This window comes from Varanus komodoensis, unplaced genomic scaffold (assembly GCF_004798865.1).
Source record: "Varanus komodoensis strain SLA01 unplaced genomic scaffold, ASM479886v1 scaffold76, whole genome shotgun sequence".
NCBI lineage: Eukaryota > Metazoa > Chordata > Lepidosauria > Squamata > Varanidae > Varanus > Varanus komodoensis.
In genome coordinates this window covers 3,129,477-3,155,737 of record NW_025336429.1, presented here as the reverse complement: position 1 = coordinate 3,155,737, position 26,261 = coordinate 3,129,477, and the positions used below count along the sequence as shown (strand labels likewise).

Sequence of the window (26,261 nt, the reverse complement as noted above, 5' to 3'; positions counted from 1 at the left end):
TGCATGTGACACTGTTGCTAGGCAGTCGTCCTCCAGGTAGGGACGCAGCTGATGGATTAGCCGAAGCTGATGGAAAGCGCTCCTCGCCACCGCCGACACTTGAGCTTCCAAAGTCAGCTCCAGGTCGAGGAGCACTCCCAAGCTGCGGACCCTGTCCTTTAGAGGGAGTGCAACCCCATTCAGGACAAGATCCAAGACACCTACCCAGAAGTTCGAACCACCCACCAGCAGGACCTCCATCTTGTCTGGACTGAGCTTCAGTTTATTGGCCCTCATCCAGCCCATTACCTCGGCCAAGCACTGGTTCTGTACAGCCACTGCCTCACCTGGATTGGTGGAAAAAGAGAGGTAGAGCTGGGTATCATCAGCGTACTGATGATTCCGCAGCCCACACCTCCTGATGACCTCTCCCAGCGGTTTCATGTAGATGTTGAATCTTTTCCATGCCAGCTCTGTCCCTCTACTACTGAATGGTGAAACCTCTCTTCTGCATGGTCCCCTTCATGATCTATAAGACCTGTCATGAACTGCACCTATTCCCAGTCTTGGAACATTGCTATTGCTTCTTCTCCAGGTGTGTTCCTTGATATGACATAAGGAGAAACTCACAACTGATGGTGTGCAGAGTAGGGTTTTTTTAAAATCAGTGCAGGTTCTTTTGTGAGAAAGAAGGTGCATGTTAGAAATTAAACTCTTTCTTCCAGCAATGCAGTTCCACATCCTGCCGCGTCTTATGTGGAATCGCTCATTCCAGTGGAAGCTCTTTCCTTGCTAAACAATTGCAGGTCTTTTTTTCTGGTGTGGATTCTCTCGTGCTTCATAAGGTGTGACTTTTGAATGAAGGTTTTCTCACAGACAGAGCACTTGTATGGCTTTTCGCCTGTGTGAGTTCTTAGATGCACAGTGAGGTTTGCATTCTGGCTGAAGCTTTTGCCACAGGCAAAGCACTTATAAGGTTTCTCTCCCTGGTGTGAATCCTTTCATGGACTATTAGCTGACAAGTACTTCTGAAGTTCTTCCCACAAACAGAGCATTTGTGTGGTTTCTCACCCGTGTGGATTCTCTCATGAAAAATAAGGTCTGACCTCTGCCGGAAGCACTTCCCACAATAGGAACACTGGTGTGGCTTCTTCTTTCTTGTGTGGCTTTGCTGGTGCCTCTTAAGGTGGTCCTTGCGACTGAGGATTTTCCCACACTCTGCGCACTGGTGCGGCCCCTCCAGGACATCAACTCTGCTGTTTAGCAGACTCAGAGCCCTGCTTGAAACCTTCCTGAGGGAACTTATCCTCTGCCATTCAAGGGTTTTTTTGAGGGCCTCCTCATCCGACACGAAGGAAACTGGTCTGCCCATGGTGATCTTAGGACTATGTTTGCTGGGCTGCCTCCAGACTTCGCATCCATCTTCCATGGCTCCCACTTGCCCATGACCCTGGGACAAGTTTTCACTGATTCTTCTTCGAGGTGGATTTGCTTGCTGAGAATCCTGCAGCTGAGACTTGTTATCTTCACATTCACCTTCCGGTCTGTAATCTATTCAAACAAACAAAAAAGGAGGGCAAGGATGAAATGTAATGGACCAATTCTTACGCAGCCCATGTGTGCTAAAGTTTCTTTCCACCAGGCCATGGACAAGGAGATCCCCAACACGGGGCTCACGGGCACCACGTCCCCTGCAGGCGCTTCCACTTGGGCCTGCAATGGAGCCACCAATGAACTGAGGCACCAACTTACCCCAAAGGAGAGGATCATCTCCCTGCTTAGCTTCCACACACAGCTGCCTTGGCTGGAGGTCAGACGGGGTCTCGCAGAAACTCACTGCCACCTCCACCAAGGGCATCAGAACCTGCAAAGAGGCAGGCAGTGAAGCACCTGCAGGCAAAACACCAACCAGGCCAGGCAGGTCATGTGCAACAGAGATCATAAAGGCCCCCATGGCTTTGCTTCAGCCAGTCCCATGGAGTGCAGGATGGTGGAGCAGGTGGCATCCCGAAAATCTGAGGCCCCAAATGAATGATTTGGGGCTCCAGGCTTAAAGGGTCACCTCCTAATCCCACCTCTGGGGCAAAGCTCTCCAGATGAGTTCATGGTGCTTACTCCCAGGAAAGTGGGCACAGGAATGCAACGGATCTCTCCCACAACACTTATATTTCTCTGAAGTGCAATTAAGTGCAGTCTGTCTTTAAATTATAAGTCTACACTTTGTACCCTGACTGCACAGAAGCTGAAGATAGGAATAGCAATATTTTGCATAAATAAATAAATCACTTCCAGTTCCCCATCGGTGAGGGTGTTCAAGGATAAGCTAGACATCCACATGGTAGGCATATCATGAGTGGAGCCAGCTGGAGCCGGGGGTCAGACTAGATGGCCCAAGAGACCCCTTCTGACTCACTCTGTTTCAATGTTTCTATGATTCAATTCTAATTTCCAGAAAGCTCCACAGTTGGGATGAGGAGAAAAGCAGCAATACTTAGAATTCTGGGTAGCAAAGTTGGGAGGGCCAGAGGAGGAGGAGGAGGAGGCACCCGTGGCTACTAGCCCTGCTGGCCAAGTGCTCCCTCCTTCACCAGAGGAGGCTCACCTGCACACACCTGTTGCTGAGGAGCTGGGCAGAAGGCGGTCTTGCGCCCATCCTACTTGGGGATCCTGGGGGCAGCTGGTTTGCCACCCTGTGCACAGACCGCTGGACCAGAAGGACCCTTGGCTGACCCAGCAGGGCTTGTCTTAGGGCTAGAGAGTGATGCTCACTGGTTTGGGGTCATGTGAATACCACATGCCAAAACGCCCTCACCTGCTTCTCTTTGATCCCTGCCGCCGGCTGCTCCTGCAGGAACTCCTCGGCCAGGGCCAGGGCCTGGGCACAGGTCTCGAGGCCGTGCTTCCTCACCCAGCTCTGTGTCTCCGGGGGCAGGACGGTCAGCAGCTGCTCCAGGACCAGCAGCTCCAGGACCTGCTCCTTGCTGTGCTTCTCGGCTTGGAGCCACCCATGGCAAAGCTCCCAGGGCCGGCTGTAGGCCCCTCTCGGCCCCTCCACCTCCTGGTAGCAGAAACGCCGGAAGCACTGGCGCTGCTTCTCCCTCCTCAGGGCATCCCCACACAAGATGGCTGCCCTGATTTTCCCATAATCCTCTCTGTCTCCAGCCTCCACGCTGTTGAAGGCAAGCTCTGCTACTCCGCTGAGGGCTGGCAGGAGCCAGGTTGCCCACTCCTCTTTGGGCCACCGGCGGCCTTGGCCACTTGCTCAAAGGAGGCCAGGAAGGCCTTGGCGTCATCCCATGGGGTCGGCTTCTCTGGCAACCGTGAGGCCCCCCAGCCTGAGTGAGGGGCCCCTGCCATCTTCAGGAACTCACGCCACTGGGCCTCCCATCTCTGAAAATGCCCCTCATCTTGCTCTTGTTTAATCTGGTCCTCCGGCCTCCTTTGTGGGTGTTCCTGGAAGCTCCTGGCCTGAAGGACCAGAGGGGCTGCCCCCACCCTTTCAAATCCATCCCTTGCGAGGGCATTTGCCGAACCCGGCTCCTCCATTTTCATCCTGGCGGCACCTCGGCGGACCACACGACGCGCATCAGAGGCTCTGCATCCCAAAATGCACAATACACACCAGGTTGTGAGAGAGAGCACCACAGCATCACCTGGGACCCTAATGTCATCCACAGGTGGCTACAAGAGACAGGGCCTTCTCAGGGGTGGCACCCCACTTGTGGAACTCATTGCTGAAGAAAACAAAAACCACAGGCTTTGCCTGGCACCTCGACTGTTATCCTTTGGGCAGCAGGCAGCACCTTTGTTTTCTCCCAGGCATTTTAGGGACCTTTCGTTACAATGGTCATTTTACTGATTCCTGTGCTGTTTATTGTTTAACAGTCTCTTGTATTTTATTCTTGTAAAAATCTGCTTGCTTTATGTTTAACTGTGTTGACATGGCTTAATACTTTTTAAGTGGGTTGTAATCCACCCAGGCAGATAAGAAATATACTAAACAAGCAAAAAAAAAAACCAAAGAGATCTTATTTCTCTCACTGAACCATATTCTCTTTCTTGACCCTTTGCAGACGGAGTGTGAAAGTTGGAATGGACCCCCCACCCCACCCGCCAGGGAAATTCCTGTCCAAATTCCAGTATAAAAATGTCAGAAGTAAAACTTCTAAAATAGGAGCATATTTACAGGCAACAGAATAGATAAATATAATGGCAAAATATACTGAAATTCATGTTTGTATCATCAAGATATTATTCTTCCAGGACTGACTTCAAAGATCTCTCTGTTCACGAGACATTAGGGGCCAAAACTGGTCTGACAGACCCACCTACCTTGCAGGGTTGCTGTGAGGCTGCAAGAAAATACAATAGTCATGGATGAATTCCAAGATCCTTGAATGAAGGGAATAGTTGCTTATAATTTTACATTATTTACAATAAGCTACTAAAGAACTTGACTACTGGGTGGGGAACATATATCAGCATATTCAGATTTAAAATGTAATTAACTGTTATTAATAGATAACAGGGAATAACTTCTCCCCTCAAAGTTATGGCTGAACTATGGAAGAAAATATATTTCTGGGTAAAGACGGGAAACAGCATATTTTCCCTCATGGGGAAAACTGTTCTTTTAACTGTTTACAGACTCTTCTAAAAGTACTATGTAAGCAACACCTTTTTAAAAAAATCATTACTATAAGAATGCAAATACATCCTCAGGACAGTTCGCTCAGAATAGTAAATCAAAAATATAAGATGGCTTCAATCCTAAAACTATTTTCTTGAGACTAAGTTTCCTTGAACTTAGCTAGGCTTACTTCTTAAGTAATCATATATAGGATAGTTTAGTAAAAAAATATTAACAGTACAATCCTATTCTGGAGTTGTAGGGCTTTTCCTAGAATATATATAGAATTGCACTCAAGTGGTACTTTTCTGTACCCGCTGACCTGGATGCAAACCCCATTGAACTCAATGCGATGTAACCAGCATATACACATATTGGCCTGAAAATTAAAAAACAGTGCCTAGATTATTTCTAATCCATTTTTTTACCATTGTCTGTGAGAAACACAGTATATAATGGCTTGAGCTAGTCCAATTCAAACCAAATCATGCGTGTTTTTGCCCTTTTGGAAATTCTATGAGTATTCTAAGTTTTAAAAACTGATCTTTATTTTCATATTAAAAATCCAAAGGAAGCTGTGTTTGTTTATATTTTATTCATTTAAATTCTGTACCACGCAATAGTTCATCCACCAGGGAATATAAATTCAACATCTGCATACCAAATTTTTCCAGCATTGTACAGGCTTTCAAGTCGCTTCATCAGGCTAGGTAATACATAAAGCAGGTGATGGAGGAAGAAAATCCTGCTTTTTGTTTCACCAAACCTGAAAGAAGAGTTGGAGGACTCACAATCTTGCATCATTTTATTTTTTTTATTTATTAAAACATTTTTATGCCGCCCCATTCACCGAAGCCTCGGGGCGGCTTACAACAATTTTGTAGAATTGTGGTTGGTCCTAATAAAGGCATTGCCCAAATTCTTGTAGGGAAAAAACTTTGGTCAGGGCTGGGTGGGAACAAACCCCTGATGGGTAAATCTTTTTCCTAGTTTTTTCCTCCTGTTTTTCCCAAGGACCAGGAAAAAGACAATTGCTAAGGATTGGGAAAATCTATAGTTAGTGGGTGGTTATGACAAAACTATGAAGAGGATAGTTATGTGCCTATAAGTTTCCAAAGGAGTGAGCCATTTTGGGCTAAGAATCCTATTCAGATTTAGCCCCCTCTAAAGGCCCTCAACACCCCAGCAGCCCTTTTCAGTCTAATCTTGCATACGGTGGAGTACCAGCAAACACATCAAAGAGACTTGTCTCACCTTGGAGAACAGTTCTGGCATAAACTTTCATGGACATCCGATCAAAGGGACGGAGTCCACCAAACTGATGCCAGAACAAATCTGCAAGCCTTAAGGTGCCACAAGACTCTCCGTCGCTATTTCCCATACCGTTCGCTCTTTCCAGAATTCCCAATCTTCATCTCTTCTCCCAAACCTTGGGTCAGCTCCGGATTCTCGCCACATCAATTATTGGGCTGGATCAGAGCTGTGATCTATCGACCAATCGATCGGCAAGTATACATCAGCTCAGGTCACAGAAACGCGTTGCATTTAAATGAGCAAACTCCAAGTCTTCCTGATTTCAAGGAATCCGCTCGAAGGAGGCCGAAATCTGGATAGCCAACCTCGTGGTCTGGGGACAATGCAAACTCCAAGCCCGCCTTCAAAATCCAAACCGTCTCCAAACACAACCCTGTCTCCAAATCCTGACTTCTCCTAACCCCAATTCCTTCCCAGGGGGAAGAAAAACAAGACGATCGCCCCTTTCTCTTGCCTCCCTCACCCTTTCTGCTTTTCCTCCTCTCGGGGGGCACAACAGCCGACCCCCCAGTCTCCCACCCCACTTCCCCACACTGGGGTGAAGGGAGATCCCTTTTCTCCCCTTGGAAATTCAGACTTAACTCACCCGAGCCACGCTGCCCCCAGGAATCTCCTGCCCTTAAAAAATAGTCTTGGGGGGAGACCAAAACAAAAAAGAGATACTGCTCGGATTTGGGGGGGGGGTGGCGTGGGAAAATTCGGTTTCCGGGGGAGGAGGCCGGGCTGGGAGCAGCTTTTGCTGTTGACATCTTCCCAGTAAAAGATACTTATGTAGGATGTGGAACTGATGGCAATGTGTAGATACCTTATATCTTATATTTTTATTTATTTTATATTGTTAATTTTAATTTTATATTGTTATTTTTGTATTTCATTGTATTTTATTGTGTTTGTAAGCCGCCCCTAGGCTTCGGCAAGGGGCGGCATAGAAATGCAATAATAATAATAATAATAATAATAATAATAATAGTACCTCTCTCCCGCGCGCGCACAAACGTAAATAGATACACATACCTGCTGTTTGCAAGGATGCGGAACGACGGTCTTGTCGGGTTCAGCTGGGGGCAAGGGGGGGGCAGCGCTTCCCTTTGGTTCAATGCGAGGATTTGCTGCTCTCTCTCACCGAGATCCACTCTTGGAGCAGCTCAAAGCTTTTAGCCTGCGGTCCTGCCTGCTGGGAGTTGTAGGACTACCCCCCCCCGTCGCCACTGGCTGGGGCATTCTGGGATTTGTAGGAATGTTGCTTCAGTCTCAGCATGGAGGGAGAGAGGGAGGCGCGAGAGAGAGAGTCCTCAAGATCCTGTTAGCATCTTGAGAAGATGAAGTATACATGAACTCCTGTGGATACGGGCAATGACCGACTTGCCTGCGGCTAGACAGTTTAGGCACAGCGGGCCGGGGGGAACGAGCGTGAGGGAAAAGTATAGCCAGAGGCACCTGGAGGGAGGTGGGGGCGTCAGTGCCTTGGCCGAAGGTCTATAAAGACATACAGACACGCTCGCTCAGGTGGACGATTTGCGTTTGCTGTAATAAGCCGCCCGAGGCTTCGGCGAATGGGGCGGCATATAAATGTTTTAATAAATAAATTAAATAATAAAATAATACTCCATCCTTCCACTTTATTCGTCATGTACCTGAGTAAACCATCCCAAGACCTCTGTGAAGGGCTGGTATAGAAAGTTTTAAATAAAGCAAGCAAGCAAGCAAGCTTGCCCGTTCCATGTCTCGCCTCCAGACTCTTATTTGTGAATATTGAGTCTGGGGTCCTGGACCCATTGTCGTTATTTGTTTTTCGGCGCCAGGCGAAGACCTTTTTATTTAAGCGTCATTTTCATTGTTAATATTATTGGCTTATTTTATCTGGCCAGGGCGACTTCTTTTATATTGTTATTTCTTGTATTTTAATTTTATGTTGTGAGCCGCCCCGAGGCTTCGGCGAATGGGGCGGCATAGAAATGTTTTAATTAATAAATAAATAAAATAATTGGGTAACAATCCTGTCATCTATTTTCTGAGAAGGACCCCAAGGTGGATGGCATGATTGGTTCTATTTGATCCTCACAACTACCCTGTGAGGTAGGTGAGAACATAAGGAAAGCTATGCTGGACCAAATCAAGGGTTCATTTGGTCCAGCACTCCGGGCACACGGTGGCAAACCAGCTGCCCCTGCGATCCCCCAAGCAGGGTGGGTGCAGGACCTCCTCCTGCCCAAGCTCCCCAGCAACAGGTGGGTGCAGGCAGAGCCCCTCTGGTGGAGGAGGCAGCACACGGCCAACACCCACGGATAGGCTCCCCCCACCCATTAATTTGCCCAATCCTCTTGTAAACCCACTCAAACTGGTGACCACCAACACTCCCCATGGCAGCGAAGTCCATAGGTTAACTCTATGCTGTATGAAGAGGTTCTTCCTTGCATCAGTACTGAACCTCCAACCAAACAGCTTCATGGAATGCCTGCAAGATCAAGTGTTATGGGACAGCGGGAAGGGGGGAAATCTCTCTTTCATTATTTTGGGACAGGCGAATTTCGAGGTCATATAAGGAAGAAAGCTTGCTTCTTGCTGTGCCTCAGTTTCCCAAATTTGGGGGTTGGGGGATGGCCAGAAAAGGGAGCAAGCAGTATACACAGCCTGGAATACTTGCGAGTAGGGACCCCAGTCTCCAGTCTCTTTAAGGTATGGAAGAGGAGAAACAATAGAAATGCTTAATATTACACAAGCCACTTTGAGTTCAATGTGGGGGAGGGGGAAGAAGCAGGGTATAAAATCTAATAAATAAAATAATATTGCACATGATACAGGGAAAGAGCAGCTTGCCTAGAATCAATTGCACATCAATCCCGCAGGCCATCCATCTGAACAGACATGACAGGACAGGACAGGACAGGACAGGAAAGGAAAAAAGAATGGGAAAGGAAAAGGGGAAAGGAAGCCATTTACTTCTTTCAGGAAGGCTGGTGGAACAGCTGTGCTTATGGTCTGCCTGGTCTCTTGTGCTCACCAGACGTCTTCCTCACTCTTGGCACTGGCCTGGCAAGTGAGCCAAGATGAGATCAAGTCCACAAACGCCAAGAAATGATACTGGGCCCCTTTTTAGTGCTAAATCCTGGCTCAGAGCTTGCAAGGCAAGTGATGTGCACAGAAGCAGAACCCCAATGCCAATGCAGGGTGTGTGGGCAGTTCCACCTGCACAACCGGGCTCATTTCCTGCCAGGCACCAGTGCAAACCTGCAGAGCAGAGAGGAAGTGGTCCAGAGTCCAGGGAGCGGAGCTGAGAAAATTGGACCGATTCCTACCCACCATGTGCAGATTCCTTGCACATTGCTAGGAATTACTGCTGCTGGTGACCTGCTCCCTTGTTTATTTATAGAGAATGTCAACAAAACAGAACCATAAAGAGGAAGGTTTATTTTAATGCAACAACTTTTATTTCAACCGATCAAATTCAATTAACTGGTATGAAATGCAGGGATGTGCATATGTACGTATGAGAGGCAGATATAGATCTATGGATAGGAAAATACAACTTTCTGGAAGGAAACCAACATTATCACATGTAAACTTCAACATGGGCAGACCCAATATCAACGTATGCATCCATTCAGAAGTGATGCCTATATACCACCTGTTCAGATATTGAAAATGCCACCAGGTCCTCAATCCATAGGAGGTGAACGTTTGTCCTTTGAATGCTGCCACATTAGTCTTTATTTATTTGCTTATTCAATTTATATACCACACCAAATAGTTTCACATCTTGTCAAAAGGGCAGAGGAAATCCATTTATCTTGACCAGGCATTCATGTCTAGGAGGAAGATAATTTAAAAGTAAATATAAACTGGTGTTCCAGAAAATCTGTATGCAGTTTATAACCTCCTCCTCAATAGAGACAACGCTTGGACATTGCCAAAACATCTGTTTAAAAGAAGCACTGATAGCATTACCCTGGCAAAAGGAGCTGACTTAGATAATGCTTTTTTTGGAGACTTTAGGGTTAGGGAGACATTGTGGCCTCCAATGAACATGTTATAATAATAATAATAATAATAATAATAATAATAATAATAATAAACTAAAAATTTGCTGAATGAGATGCAACCTCCATTGATCCAGAAGCTCATACGGCAATCCATTGATTAGTCAAAATAGTACATACATCCATTTTGCTGCAGGCCTTGTGTGTTATATTTATTCATTGATAATATTGACTTAGCATCTTAGATTATGAGTTGATAGAACTGATCTTTCTAAGTACCTCTAATATAAGAGGAAATTTTGAAACTGCAAAAGCAGTAGGACCTAGCCTAGATTCTAAGAAATGTTGATTCTGCAAGTATTGCCATTCAGCTGTAGCCTATAAACAGCCAGAAATTGTAAAATTCATAATTAACATCTATTAATTGATCCAACAAAATAATCAACTTATTTGTCCAAGTTTTGCCCCAAAAACATTTCTTACCTATTTTTAAGCCAGCATCTCTCCACAGAATATTTTTTTAAAATTACATTTACATTCCACCCTCTTTTCTTTCAAGGAACTTAAACTGGCTCACATCAGTCTCTTTCTCTTCTCAATCTTATCCTCACAACCACCTTGTGAGGTTGGCTAGGCTGAGAGCAAGTACTTGTCCAAAGTCACCCAGAGAGCTTTTGGCTCACTGGAGACAAGAACGCGGATCTCCCAGATTCCAGTCCAATATTTGAACCACGACCCCACTCTCATCCACGCAGTCTGGGGAAATGAACCAAGTATAACTGCCAAGATAGTATCCACATGTTCCTAACAGTCATAATCATGAGAGGAACCGTATCCATCTTAGTAATGATGAAAGCTCAGAGTCATCCACTTGGAGAGGTGATCCAGACAAGAAAATTCCAGAACTAGCCAAGGTAGAAAATCTAATCTAAGTAGGAAAGACCAGCATTTAGTACAGGTCAACAAATAGGCCGTTGATATAAAGCAAAATCAGGAAAGGCAAACCCACCTGCTTTAATAGAAAGTTGCATCATTTCCACCTCCAAAATTTACAAAATAAAGCATTCCATTTTTGAAATAAAAAATGCCAGGAATAGCTAGAGGAATCCTACATATAATACAATGAAACATTTAAATAACCCAAGACATGAGTGTATTAACCTTACAACACAACTTCAGCTTTAAAAACATCATTTTTAATATCCTATGGGATCTTATTAGTCAATTTATTCAAGTTGTCTTAGCCATTTGAGATATGTTTCTGAGAATAAGTATTCCTAAGTAAGTAATGACATCTAGGTATTGCCAACCAGTTAATACACAATGAGGTATAGTGTCTCCAACTGGCATCAATTCAGACTTCCAGTGGTTAATAGAACAGCCAGACAAATCACCAAATCAACTGTATCATACCTGGAGCAGGTGACTGGAGCTTCAAAATCAACAATGAAATCAACATCAACACATATAATTTTGAATTCTAAACAAACTTGCTCAAATTTGTGAATGCTATTCTATCTGAGAGTCCCTTGGACTGCGCCTTCCTTCAGCTTTGGCTGATTAATCAGCTGCGCCCCTACCTGGAGTACGACTGCCTGGTGACGGTGACACACGCGCTGGTGACTTCCCGCCTAGACTTCTGTAACGCGCTTTACGTGGGGCTTCCCCTGAAGACGGTCCGAACACTTCAATTGGTGCAAAATAGAGCTGTCAGGTTGCTGACGGGGATGGGGTGTTATGCTCACATGACTCCAGTCCTCCGTCAGCTTCACTGGCTTCCCATTGAAGCCCGGGCCCAATTCAAGGTGTTGGTTATGACCTATAAAGCCCTAAACGGCTTGGGTCCTGGCTACCTGAACGAGCGCTTACGTCCGTATATGCCCGACCGCCCTTTGAGATCTGCGGGAGAGTCCCTTCTCCGGGAACCCTCCATGAAAGAAATTAGGAGAGTAAGTACTCGGAGGAGAGCTTTCTCTGCGGTGGCGCCCAACCTATGGAATTCACTCCCCAAAGAGGTCCGCCTGGCACCGTCGTTACTGGTTTTTCGGCGCCAGGTAAAGACCTTTTTATTTAAACATCATTTTAACTGTTAAAACATATGATCTGGCCAGGGCAACTTCTTCTTCCTTCTCTTTTCTCCTCGTATATTATTTACTTATTTTATACTGATAATTTTAATTTTATATTATTATGTTTGTAACTCAGTGTATTTTTTGTATTTTTGTATTTAATGATAATTTATTATGTTCTATTGTATTTCAATGTATTTTATTGTGTTGTAAGCCGCCCCGAGGCTTCGGCAAGGGGCGGCATAGAAATGTAATAATAATAATAATAACAATAATAATAATAATGATGATGAGATCAAACCGGTCAGTCCTAGAGGAGATCAGCCCTGACTGCTCTTTAGAAGGCCAGATCCTGAAGATGAAACTCAAATATTTTGGCCACCTAATGAGAAGGAAGGACTCCCTGGAGAAGAGCCTAATGCTGGGAACAATAGACGGCAAAAGAAGGGAGGGGAGGAACGGCAGAGGATGAGGTGCCTGGATGGAGTCACTGAGGCAGTCGGTGTGAGCTTAAGTGGACTCCCAGGGATGGTGGAGGACAGGAAGGCCTGGAGGAATGTTGTCCATGGGGTCACGATGAGTCAGGCAGGACTTTGCAACTAAATGACGACAAATTCTATCTGAAAGCACAGGGGTGCAAAATATAAATTTCAATAAAGAAAATGGACAGTCCTGTCTGGTACCTCTCCTAAGTAAAAAGAAAGCCAAGAAAGGTCTGTTGTTCACAACTTTAGCTCTTGGGGTTGAATATACAAATGGAACTGGAGGATACTTGGAGACTTTGGCAGAACTGTGTGGCAGCCCAAACTGCCTAGTCCACCGAGATAAACCCTGCTAATAAAAAAGAGTTGGTGTTATGTCTGTGGGCTTTTATTCCCACTGGGCTTTTATTCAAGGGCAATGCTATGGTAGAGCCCGTATCACCACTACTGTTTTACAGTCAAATTATAATCCAGTTTGATGCTGCGCAGCTGCATTAAAACTTTCTGCGTAACCGGAGGGTAACCCTGCACTACAATCGTTTGTGAGCCGCCCCAAGGCTTCGGCGAATGGGGCGGCATAGAAGGCCCCTAAATAAAATAAATAAATAAATACCCAGCATGGGAGTCGTAATCCAACACAGCCACAGCCTCAGCAGAACTTGATGGGGTGATAAACCGGCCTAGTGGGGTCTTCTGATGAATTTCCTTAGAGAGAAATGTCAAGTTCTGCATTTGGACAGGAAAATTCCGTTATATTGGAGAGGTGATACCCTGCTCTGCATAGCAGTATCTATTAAACAAAAAAGTGCTTCCCAGGTTTGTAGCAGACCTCTAGCAAAACAAGAATCAGCTAAGTCTTGTATTTACACAAGTGTAACAGTCCACAGTCCAGCTTTCATGGCATCTAAAGGATCCGAGGGGGTGGAAATGCCGAAAGAGCTGCGCACGTTCAGCCTGATAAAGCTCAGGAGGTGACCATTAAGAGGTGACGGGATGGCCTTTTTCGGGTGCTGCCAGGGGCTGCCATGGAAATAACAGAGCATTCATTTCTCCGGGGCTCCAGAGAGTAAGGCCCAAACTGACGGGTTCATCTTTGAAGAAAGAGGCTCAGACTAACGCTCGGAATTGCTTTGTGATGGTGCAGGCCATTCAACAACGAAATGGCCACTGTGGGAAGCACCAACTCTCCTTTGCCGGAGGCTTTGAAGCCGAGGCTGAAGGGCCGCCTGCCAGGGGTGTTGTAAAAGTGGATCTTCGGTGAAGGCCAGGCCCAGGGGAACCTTGACAGCTTCATGATATTCCTGGCTGGATACTGGTGGGGGTGCTTCTCAGTACAGAGATCTTGACTTTGTAGGTGTACCTGCTGTTGGGAGAAATAAAATGGTGGCTTTGGGCTCGCATTCTCCAGGACTGCTGGCTGGTCTCTAGAAGAGGAGTCGGAGGAGGAAGAAGAGGTGCAGAAGGGAGTGGAAGGTGGGTCATTCCAAGATTCTGAGATGAGATGCTTATTTCAAGGACGGGCAGGGGAATTTCTCAGACACAGATGAGGCGGGCACGGCTTTTGACCCCATGACACGTCACCAGTGGAGGAGAGCGGCCCAGTTAGAACATTGGAGTGTGGAGAGGAGGTGTGCTCATTTTCAGAAGGCCTCTGGCCCAGGTGTGCTCATATAGAGATTTCCTGGACGTGAATACTAGATTGGGTTCAACAAATTCAGCTGGACAAGGGTTGGACCCGATGGCCTTCTCAGCCCCTTCTGATGCTGCTGTTCTAGGAATCCAAGAATCACGCTGTGCATGCTCGGAGAGTAATTCTGGGTGTGTTGTGTTTTGGTCAATGAAGAACACTTTGCAAGAAAAATGTCTGTCGCTTTTGAATGTGTGAAGGAGGAACCTCAGCTCCTGACACCTGCTCTTCTTAAAGAGACTACAAAAAGCCTCCCACTACAAAAGGGACCGAAAAGAACCTCCTAAGTCATAGTTAGTTACCTACAGTGCACTGGTAATTTTGACTCCATCCCTTTGCCTCCAGTCCCAACCAACACTGGAAGGAGGCCCTCCAAGGAGTTTTCCAAAATGGAATTTGGTCCTCAGATAACAGAAGTTGCGCACCCCTGACCAATACTGTGTTTCTGTGGTGGAAATTCTGAGTGGCTAATGATACAATAGCTCCAACTACTCAGAGTTTTAGGAAAACTTTTATTTTTATGATTTCTCTCCCAAGTGCATTCTTCGATGTGAAGCCAGATGGTCTTTCCGGCTGAAGCTCTTTCCGCACTCCAAGCATACGTACGGTTTTTCACCTGTGTGTATCCTCTGGTGTGTAGTAAGCCGGTTGCTCCGACTGAAATTCTTTCCACACTCCAGGCAACGGTATGGTTTCTCACTGGTATGTATTCTCTGATGTGAGGTGAGGTCTGCACTCTGGCTGAAGCATTTTCCACACTCAGAGCACTTGTATGGAATCTCCCCCATGTGGGTTCTTTTATGGGCAGTAAGATGGGACACTAGAATGAAGCTCTTTCCACACTCCAAACACTTATAGGGTTTTTCTCCGGTGTGGACTCTCTGGTGTGCTATGAGGCTGGATTTGCAACTAAAGGTTTTCCCACACGCAGGGCACTTATTTGACTTGTTTCCCTTCTGTTGCTGTAGGAATTCATAGAGGCTGCCAACCTGGATGGCAACAGACTTATTCCTCCTCTTCTCACTGGCTTCCAAACTCCTTCCCGGCTGTCTGTCTGTCCCACCTGGATCGCCAACGTTCTCCGCCTCTGCCGGTGGAACTCTTCCCGGAGAGCCCTCGTCTGGTTCCTCCTCAGCCTCGCAGCTCCACGCAGCTCCTGCTGGAATCAGGACAGAAGCCTCGTAAGAGCCCGTGGGAGCCAGCCTCCGACAGGCAGATGTTCCCAGCTAAATCAGGGGTGGGAACCTCCTGTGGTTCGGGGGATGAACTTGTCCCCTGCCCTCCTGTAACCCACCCACAGCGGCACCTCCCCACTGATGGGCTTCCTGCCATGTGACCTCCTTTTTACTTTCGCCACTGCCCTGGTGGCAAACTCAGCGGTGGCAAAAACTCAAACGGGAATGGCAAAACTGGCTGTAGGAGGTCACACAGGGCCTGTGTATTGCCCACCCCAAATGACTGCTAACGCCCAATATGGCTTGCGGACTGAAAGTCGGTCTTTTCCCACGCAAGCCTGCACAGTCCTCTTTGGGAGAGGCCTCTCTCTGGTGACTGCCCTGCCAAAAGGACAGCCTTTTCCGAGCTCCATCCCAAGGGAAGCTCAGTTCAGTCCCTCTCTGCTCTCCTTCCAACAGCACACAAACAGCAGGGTATGTGTCCTGCAGCTGAGTCTGTTGGGCTCAGTGCTTTTTCTATAAGGTGGCAGGACCAGGGACAGGAATGTGACAGAGGATGAAACGAATACCCAAATAGGGTACAGGTTCTCCTCCACGCAGGGACTTTTCAGTGGTGGGGCCAGAACATTGGAATTCTCGCTTTGGAGATATCCGAGAGGCCCCGTTTTAGCCTGCCTTTCCCTCAGACTCCGGGTGCTTCTAGTGAAATGCATCAGAAGGCACTGGCACACATAACTTGGTTACCACAGCCCACTGTGGCTTAAATACTTAATTGTTAAATAATTATTTAAATTATTAAAATAATATTTTATTATTTCATAGTTAATCATAGACAGTATTGCATTCTCAATGGATAAATATAATTTTTGTTGTTGTTGTTAGTCGCAAAGTCATGTTCGACCCATCGCGACCCTATGGACAACATTCCTCCAGGCCTTCCTGTTCTCCACCATCTCCCGGAGTCCACCCAAGCTCACACCCACTGCCCCAGTGACCCCATCCAGCCACCTCATCCTCTGCCGCCCCCTTCTCCTTTTGCCATCAATCGTTCCCAGCATTAGGCTCTTCTCCAGGGAGTCCTTCCTTCTCATTAGGTGGCCAGAGTATTTGAGTTTCATCTTCAGGATCTGGCCTTCTAAGGAGCAGTCAGGGTTGATCTCCTCTAGGACTGACTGGTTTGATCACCTTGTGGTCCAAGGGACTTGCAGGAGTCTCCTTCAGCACCACAATTCAAAGGCCGCAATCGTTTGGCGTTCACACTTCCTTATGGTCCAGCTTTCACAGCCATACATTGCAACTGGGAAAACCATAGCCTTGACTATACGCACTTTTGTCGGCAGGGTGATGTTTCTGCTTTTTACTATGCTGTCTAGGTTTGCCATAGCTTTCCTCCCCAGGAGCAAGCGTCTTTTAATTTCTTGGCTGCAGTCCCTGTCTGCGGTGATCTTGGAGCCCAGGAAAATAAAATCTGTCACTACCTCCATTTCTTCCCCTTCTATTTGCCAGGAAGTGAGAGGACTGGATGCCATGATCTTAGTTTTCTTAATGTTGAGTTTCAAGCCAACTTTCGCACTCTCCTCCTTCACCCACATCAAGAGGCTCTTTAGTTCCTCTTCACTTTCTGCCATTAGAGTGGTATCATCTGCATATCTGAGGTTGCTGATATTTCTCCCAGCAATCTTAATTCCAACTGGTGATTCATCCAGCCCCGCCTTTCTCATGATGTGCTCTGCATATAAGTTAAATAGGCAGGGCGACAGTATACAGCCTTGCCAAACTCCTTTCTCAATTTTGAACCAATCAGTGGTTCCGTGCCCAGTTCTCACTGTTGCTTCCCGACCCGCAAATAGGTTTCTCAAGAGAGAAATAAGATAGTCATGTACTCTCATCTCTTTAAGAACTTGCCACAAGTGGTTGTGATCCACACAGTCAAAGGCTTGAGCATAGTCAATGAAGCAGAAGTAGATGTTTTCCTGGAACTCCCTAGCTTTCTCCATGATCCAGCATATGTTGGCAATTTGATTGCTAGTTCCTCTCCCTCTTCGAAATCCTGCCTGTACTTCTGGTAGTTCTCAGTCCACAGACTGCTGGAGCCTAGCTTGTAGGATTTTGAGCATAACTTTGCTAGCATTTGAAATGAGTGCAATGGTGCGGTAGTTTGAACATTCTTTGGCATTGTCCTTCTTTGGCAATGTAAACTGACCTTTTCCAATTCTGTGGCCACTGTTGAGTTTTCCAAGTTTGCTGGCATATTATATGTAGCACTTTTACTGCGTCATTTTTTAGGATTTTGAATAGCTCAGCTGGAATACTGTCGCCTCCACTAGCTTGGTTGTGGCTCCGACTTCCTAAGGCTCATTTGACTTCACATTCCAGGATGTCTGGCTGGAGGTCAGTGACCACCCCATCGTGGTTATCAGGGATGTTAAGCTCTTTCTTGTATAGTTCCTCTGTGTAATCTTGCCACCTCTTCTTAATTTCTTCTGTCTCTGATAGGTCCCTGCCATTTTGGTTCTTTATCATGCTCATCTTCGCATGAAACGCTCCCTTCATATCTCCAATTTTCTTGAAGAGATCTCTGGTCCTCCTTATTCTTTTGCTTTCTTCTATTTCTTTGCACTGTTCATTTAAGAAGGCATTATTATCTCTTCTAGCTATTCTCTGGAATGCTGCATTCAATTGTGTATATCTTCTCTTTTCTCCCTTGCCTTTTGCTTCCCTTCTTTCCTCAGCTATTTGTAAAGCTTCCTCAAACAGCCATTTTGCTTTCTTGCATTTCTTTTTCTTTGGGATGGTTTTAGTTGCTACCTCTTGTACAATGTTGTGAACTTCCATCCATAGTTCTTCAGGCACTCTGTCTATCAGATCTAATTCCTTCAATCTATTTGTCACCTCCACTGTATATTCATCAGGAATATGATTTAGGCCATACCGGAGTGGCCCAGTGCTTTTCCCTACTTTCTTCAATTTAAGCCTAAATTTTGCAACGAGAAGCTCATGATCTGAGCCACAGTCAGCTCCTGGTCTAGTTTTTACTGACTGTATAGAGCTTCTCCATCTTTGGCTGCAGAGCACATAGTCAATCTGATTTCTGTGTTGACCGTCTGGTGAGGTCCGTGTGTAGAGTCGTCTCTTGGGTTGTTGGAAAAGAGTGTTTGCTATTACCATCATATTCTCTTGACAAAATTCTACCAGCCTGTGCCCTGCTTCATTTTGTACTCCAAGACCAAACTTGCCTGTTATTCCGGTTATCTTTTGGCTTCCTACTTTGGCATTCCAATCCTCCATGATGATAAGGACATCATTTTTTGGTGTTAATTCTGGAAGGTGTTGTAGGCCTTCATAGGACCGGTCAACTTCAGCCTCTTCAGCACCAGTGGTTGGGGCATAGACTTGGACTACTGTGATGTTGAATGGTTTGCCTTGGATTCAAACTGATATCGTTCTGTCATTTTGAAGATTGTATTCCAGTACAGCTTTTCCTACTCTTTTATTGACTATGAAGGCTACCCCATTTCTTCTGAGGGATTCTTGCCCGCAGTAGTATACCTGATGGTCATCTGAATTAAATTCACCCATTCCTGTCCATTTTAGTTCACTGATGCCTAAGATGTCGATGTTCAGTCCTGTCATCTCTTGTTTGACCACATCCAGCTTGTCCTGATTCATGGATCTTACATTCCAGGTCCCTATGGAGTATAGATCTTTGCAGCATCGGACTCTCCTTTCACCTCCAGATACATCCGCAACTGAGTGTCCTTTTGGCTTTGACCCAGTCGCTTCATCCTTTCTGGCGCTACTAGTACTAGCCCTCCGCTCTTCCCCAGTAGCATATGAGACAACTTCCGACCTGAGGGGCTCATCTTCCGGTGTCGTATCTTTTTGCCTTTTGGTACTGTCCATGGGGTTTTCATGACAAAGATACTGGAGTGGGTTGCCATTTCCTTCTCCAGTGGATAACATTTTGTCAGAGCTCTCTGCTATGACCTGTCCGTCCTGGGTGGCCCTACACAGCATAGCTCATAGCTTCATTGAGCTACGCAAGCCCCTTCGCCACGACAAGGCAGTGATCCATGAAGGAGAGATAATACAATTAAATAATATGAAATGTAAAATACTACCATTATATCATCATCATCAAACCTGTTACAGTGTAATAATTAAGTATTTAAGCCATGATGGGCTGTGTTGCATCTCAGGTGACTTTTGCATAACAAAAGCTGCACTCACAGGTTGTCTTCTCCTTCGAACCCAGCAAGGGTGGGTCGCTGGCACAGTTGACAAACCACCCACCATGCTGAAACAGCCATTTCCACAAGCAAAACACTTGCACTGCTTCTTTCCCAAGTGCCATAGTGATAGCGAGATGGCAACTCCAACTCAAATCTTTCGCGCACTCCAAACATTTGCCATTTCTCACCTGTGTGTATTCTCTGATGCAAGGTGAGGTCCACGCTCTGGCTGAAGCATCTTCCGCACTCAGAGCACTGGGGCGGCTTCTCCTCCGCGTGGGTCCTTTTATGGGCAGTCAGGCTGGACACCAGAATGAAGCTCTTTCCACACTCTGAACATTTATATGGTTTCTCCCCCATGTGGACTCTCTGGTGCGCTTTGAGGCTCGACTTGCAACTAAAGGTTTTGCCACATGCAGGGCACTTACTGGACTTGTTCCCCTTCTCCTGGGCTTGGCATTCGTGGGGTGTGTCCTCCTGGGGGGCAAGAGACTTATTCCTCCTCTTCTCACTGGCCTCCAGACTCCTTGCTTGCTGGCTGCTTGGCCAGCCTTGGCTGCCAACCTTCCCGTCCACCTCCGCCTGCGGAACTCTTTCCGGAGAACCCTCATTTGGTTCTTCCTCAGTCTTGCAGCTCCACGCAGCTCCTGCCAGAAACACGCAGCATCTCGGTAAGAACCCAGGAGATCAGCCGGGCAGATGTTCCCAACTAAAGAAGGTGTGGGAAACTCCTGCGGTTTGGGGGGAGAACTTGCCCCCTGCCCTGTCATAACCTGCCAACAGTTTCACCTCCACCACCAACTTGCCGCTGTTCACACAAACCCTCTTCAACCTGCCTCTCTACAGAATCCGGGTGCATCGAACCCGTTCGCCCATCCACTGCAGCCCACCCTGGCCTACAGAATCAGTTCTTAAATCATAACGATTCCTTCAGCATGTAACTGTGTGTTGTGTTACAAGCCAACACAAGCCAGACAGCTTTTGCACGTTCAAGCAGTGGTCCCAGCTTGCCATGTTGTGGCAACCCAGAAAGAGTGAGCTTCTGGCCAGGTGAACAAGCCTGCCACAATCCCGAAAGGACCCGTGGCTTGTGGGGAGATTGATAATCAGGACAACCCCCCCATCATCAGGTTAGCACGGCAACTTGCAAAAACACTGGCCATTGGCTTGCACTGCGAAGCCCCGAGGATTTATTAATCCAGTGTGATTTTAGCATGAGGCGCAAGCAGGCATACTGTGTATTCTCCTTCTCCTTCCATAACCTTCCACAGTGAGGAAAAAAAGGATAAAAGAAGGGATGGGAACAGGCAGGAGACATAGACATGCATGATCTCTGCAAATTCCAGTGATTGAGGGAGACCGATGTCATCGTTACACCTCACCTTCGAAGGCAATCCTGGAAAGCGTTGCAAAGAAATAAGTAATTTTTTCTACAGGGTTGCGCTTAGCTATTTTTGTTTGAACAGGATTTTGGAGTTTGAGACTTTTCATGCCGCTTACCCAACACCGCGACCTCCATCTCGTCCTCCTCTTCCTTGGCCTCCCTGCACAGCAGCTTCGCTCCAAGCTCAGATGGGGCGTCGGGGAAGCTCAGAGGGGCACCCTGAAAATCCACCTGCCGTAGCAGAGAAGAGGCATTGCAGAGTGGGGTGATGGAGTGGGAAGGGGGTCAGGGTTGGGGGCCCATTAAAGGGGTGGGATTCGCTTCCACGCAGTGGTGGGATGGGATGAATTCATGGGAGCAAAGCCTGCCAGGAGCTGCTAGTCCTCATGGTCAGAGAATCACAGGCACCACACGTGTGGAGATCAGCTGCCGGGGAACATGGGCTGGGCGCTGCTGGGGCACGGGCGCCCCGCGTGTGGGCTTCCCGTTGGGGCAGGGAAGGGCCAGGAGGCTGGGCCTGAGGGCCTCCTGCGGGTGCTTCCCGGACGCAGCAGGCGTCTCGCTCGCTGCCTGTCCTGAATCTCCCACCTTCCCTCCACGAGGCGGAGAAGAACCTCCCCTGCCGTGCCACGTTCCCCAAACCTCCATCTCGCCCCCCCGTTCCCTCGCCCCTTCCGAGGCGGCACCGCCCCTGGTGCCTCGGCCTCCCCTCATGCGGGAGCTGCTGGAGCCCTTTCACCCTTCTGGGGCCCTCGGGCAGGCCTTTCCCACCTCCACAGGCTCCTTCTCTGGCTGCGGGGAGTTACAGGGAGCTTCTCTGGGCGACGCTCCTTGTCATCTCATCGCTCTGCTTCAGGGAAATGTTCTGCAGCCAGCCATGCCCACCACGGCAGCCTTTTTGTGGCTGGGCAAGCCTCCCCCAGCAACCATTTTGTGACAGTGCCCACGAGACACAAGCAGCATGGCACATGTGCCAAGTGGGCCTGATCCCACCCATCCTGCCCTGCGTGTCCCCATCCCGCTGCAGGGAGACGCCAGATGCACCCCCACGACTGGGTCAGCTCCCCCCTGCAAGAGGGCGGCACACAGCCCACCTGGCCGGCCAGTCGCGGGGCCCCCCTGGGCCTCCGCAGGAAGTCCTCCGCCAGGGCCACCGCCTGGGCACAAGACTCGGGGCTGCGCTCCCGGACCCAGCTCTGCGTCTCCGGGGGCAGGATGGCCAGGAACTGCTCCAGGATCAGCAGCTCCAGGATCTGCTCCTTGGAGAGCCGCTCCGCCTTCAGCCAGCGATGGCACAGCTCCTGCAGGCGGCCGTACGCAGCCCTGGGCTCCTCGGCCTCCTGGTAGCAGAAGCGCCGGAAGAGCTGCCGGTGCCGCTCCCTCCGCAGCGCATCCCCGCGCAAGATGGCCGCCTTCACCTTCCCGTAGTCCTCCCTGTCTTGGGCCTCCAGGCCGCGAAAGGCCTGCTCGGCCTCCCCTCGCAGGGCCGGCAGGAGCCGAGCCGCCCAGTCCGCCCGGGGCCACCGGCAGGCCTCGGCCACCTGCTCAAAGGAGGCCAGGAAGGCCTCGGCGTCGTCCCAGGGGCTGGGCTCCTCCGGCGGCAGGGGCACGGCCCAGCCCGGCTGCGGGGACCCCACCGTCCGCAGGAAGGCCTGCCACTGTGCCTCCCACGCCTGCTCGGGGCCCTCGCCCGGCTCCTGCTTCACCCGGCCCCTCGGCGCCCTCGGCGGGGCTGCCCCGCCACTCCCGGCCCGCTGGACGCGAAGGGCGCCTCCTGCTCCGCTGGGCCCCTCTTCCGCGGGGAGGCCGGCCGGGCCCTGCTCTTCCATTTTCATCCTTGGCTGGCCTCACGGGGCGGGGAGAGCGCCGGCACAGCAACCTCTAGCCCGAAAGACGGCCACGCAGACTCGGCTGGGGAGGGGAAACACGGAGGGAGGGAACACAAGGGAACCGTCAGTGCCAGATTCGATCGCTCCCTTTTGCTCTCGGACATTCTGGATGCCTGCTAAGGGCCGCGCTGCCCTGAACACCCCCTAGTCCCCTGTGGCGACCAGGAATGCCACAGAGGCGCGTGCACAGAAGACAACACAGGCTCCCCAGCAGGTAGGCAGGCGAGCATTCCCACGGCCCGCTTGGTTTCTGTGCTGGCTGCAGAGGAGGGAAGGCCTTCCCCCTCCCTCGTCCTGCTCCGCTGTCCCTGCAAGTAGAAATCATTGTTCTGTTTCCTCTTCCTGCTTAGGGACTAGTGTCTTATATTTCCAAGATTATGTACAAATTAGCAGCTTCAGGAACAAAACCAGAAATCCGTGCTTTGGGCACTCAAGTACTGCGAAAGCAGCTCAAGAGTGGGCCAGCCTCTGTTTCTCAGCCTAACTTTGGGCCAGCCACTTTGGGCCAGCCACTGCTTCTCAGCCTAACCTACTTCACAGGGTTGTTGTGTGAATAAAACTGGAGTGGAGGAGGACTGCACAGACTACCTTGGGCTCCATGCAAGAGCAAAAGAAGGTGGGGTATATATTTAGAGGCAGCCTGGACAGTCTGTATTTTTTTCCCTTGCAAGCAGGGGCCAAAATATTTGTTGGGATCTGTTGAAATGTCTGATTTTTTTTGTCAATCCCTAGCACAATTTCCCAGAGGGGCTGCTGAGTCGGGTGCTTGTAGGAGAAGTGGCAAAAGTACCCTAAAAACTAGCAAATGTATTATAGTATTGTAGGTTTGGAGAGAGCAGAATGCCAGGATCATCAGATGCATTCAGCGCCTTTCTGGCTTGGCACAGAGATAAGGTGGACACGTGGCAAGAAGAAAGGAAGGAAAATGTGGTGCACAATGATACATTTTGTTAAAGCGGCAATGCGGAGCCTAGTAAGGAATTTGGGCCAGGTTCTGGGACATGCAAATCACGCTGCAGAGGGCATCTTTTGGATCTGGAAGCTCACAGCTCCACTCTCGGCATCCCCCTTCCCCAGTTAAAAGGAAGCAACAGGAAGGAAGATGCAGGAAGGTTCTGGAGCATGGCCTTCCAGCCCAGCAGGGCCAACACCAACTGGCCCCCGCTCCAGCCTGGGACCTGCTTTATGCAACCACATGCTCTGCCATTGCCTTCACTAAAAATCAAGTAAGATTCCAGTCCTCATTGTTCTGAATAGTGGGCTGAGTTAAATAGGAACTTTGGAAACTAGAATGAGTCAGATCAGGCGTTCTTCTAGACCAGGGTCTTCCTAGGGTCATCGGGAAGGATTGCTTCCTGGCCCAGCCTGGACACTTAGGATCAAAGTTGGGACCTCACCGTGCAAAGCAGGGGGCTGTACCACAGAGCTTTTGCCCTTCACCTAAAGACAAAGCAAGATCTCAGTCCTTACTGTATTATTACTACCTGTTTAACACATCTCCTGTTTCAGGCAAGAGACCCAAGATGGCTTTCCAGTTCTCCTCTTCTTCATTTTATCCTCACAACAACCCTGCAAGGGAGGGTAAGCTGAGAGTTTGGTTCAGAGTTGCTCCCTGAGCATTTATCATCATCGGTGGCGGCAACATTGCATTTATATCCCACCTTTTTTCCCCTTGTTAGCTTACTTAGTTTCATTTTAAACGGCTTGGGTCCTGGCTACCTGAAGGAGCGCTTACATCCATATATGCCCACCCGCCCCTTGAGATCTGCGGGAGAGGCCCTTCTCCGGGAACCCTCCGTGAAAGAAATCAGGAGGGTGGGTACTCAGAGGAGGGCCTTCTCTGCGATGGCGCCCAATCTATGGAATGCGCTCCCCAGAGAGGTCTGCCTGGCACCGTCGTTATTTGCTTTTCGGCGCCAGGCGAAGACCTTTTTATTTAAGCGTTGTTTTAATTGTTAACAGTATTTGCTTATTTATCTGGCCAGGGCGACTTCTTTTATATTGTTATTTATTTTATATTGTTATTTTATATTTTATATTGTTACTATTGTAATTTTTTATTATGTTGTAAGCCGCCCCGAGGCTTCGGCGAATGGGGCGGCATATAAATGTTTTAATAAATTAATAAATAAATAAATAAATTTTATCCTCACAAGAACAGCCTTGCAAGGTAGTCAGGCTGACTGGGAGTGACTGAACCAAAGTCACCCTGTGAGCTTCATAGTCAAGCAGGGACAAGAATCCAGATCTCCCGAGACCCAGTAAGTGCTCTAACCACTACACCCCTCTGACTAGAGGGATACATTAAATAAAAAAACACCCCAAATTGACCAGACCAGTCCAATTTTGTCAATACTAACCAACTGTTTTTCAGGGTTTTAGGCTGGATTCTTTCTTATCTCGACTTGAGAAGCAGAGATTGAGCCGGGAAACCTGCAAAGCAGGGCTCTCCCACTGATTTATTGCCTGTCACCTGAAAACAGAGATGCTAGTCCTCATGGTGCTGAATCAAGAGCTAAATTATATCGAATCATCAGACATTGTCTTAGCCAGAGCAACGGGCCATCTTGAGTCAACGCCAACGGGCACCCACAGGTCGGATGCCTTCCTAGCCCCAGCTGGAGAGGCCAGAATCCAACTCGGACCCACGCATGCAACCGCACGGCGCTTCCCTCAAAGGACTAGAAACTTAGGAAGCTATTTCTCCGTCTCCCCCGCGACCCGAACAAGGCGATCCCAGCCGCACCCACAAATCTGAGGCTGCAACCCGGTGCGCACCTACTTGCGAGCAAGTCGCGCTCTGCAGTCACCCCAAAGGCGCTTGCCCTGCACGGATTCCTAGACAGGAGCCGGAGCGGCGGGGGAGGGGGGTTATTTATTTATTTCTAACAAAGAGGACCAGGATGTGAACTCCGGGATCCTCTTCCTTGCCTGGCTCCTCCCCCGGAAGCTGGTTTAAAAAAAAAAAGAATCTTAAAAAGAGATAAAGAAAAGCCTCGGAAACTGGGGAACGTGGGAGAAGATTGTCCAAGCTGCGGTTCTCTGATCCGTACTGAGGAAGACGCTGGAGAGACCTGGGTGAGTTTGAAGGCTGGAGAAGCGGGGAAGCCCTGGGAAATTTTCCCTTTGGCAAGGCGATCAGAAGAAAGGAAAGGGTCTGGCGAGGCAGAGAAACAGCCCGCCTGGGCCAGAGGTGAAAAGGGTCGAAAGTTTGTTCCCAGAAGGCGCGGTCTCTGCGCATTTAGACGAGAAAAAAGTCCAAGAGTTGTGGGACCTTTGGCATCCCTAGGATCGTTTCCTTAATCAGTTGCAAATATATGGGAAATAGAGAGAGAGCCCAGGCAGCACTTGCTAAGCCCATTTTCCCCAGTCTGCATCGCTCAGATTTTTGTACTACAATTCCCATTGTCTCTGACCATCGGCCATACTGAATGGGGGCTGAC

The 26,261-nt window shown here is 48.4% G+C and overlaps 1 protein-coding gene and 1 pseudogene across 1 annotated transcript in view; one reads left to right on the top strand and one right to left on the bottom strand.

Annotated features, from left to right (window-relative positions):
* Positions 1-731: 731 nt before the first annotated feature.
* LOC123035076 lies at positions 732-22,764 on the bottom strand (annotated as a pseudogene).
* Positions 22,765-25,860: 3,096 nt separating this feature from the next.
* LOC123035080 (zinc finger protein 883-like) overlaps positions 25,861-26,261 on the top strand; it is a 154,031-nt gene continuing 153,630 nt past the window's right edge. The window contains exon 1 of the mRNA XM_044452919.1: positions 25,861-25,896. The gene's annotated coding sequence lies outside the window, so the exon portion shown is untranslated. The remainder of the gene's footprint in view (positions 25,897-26,261) is intronic.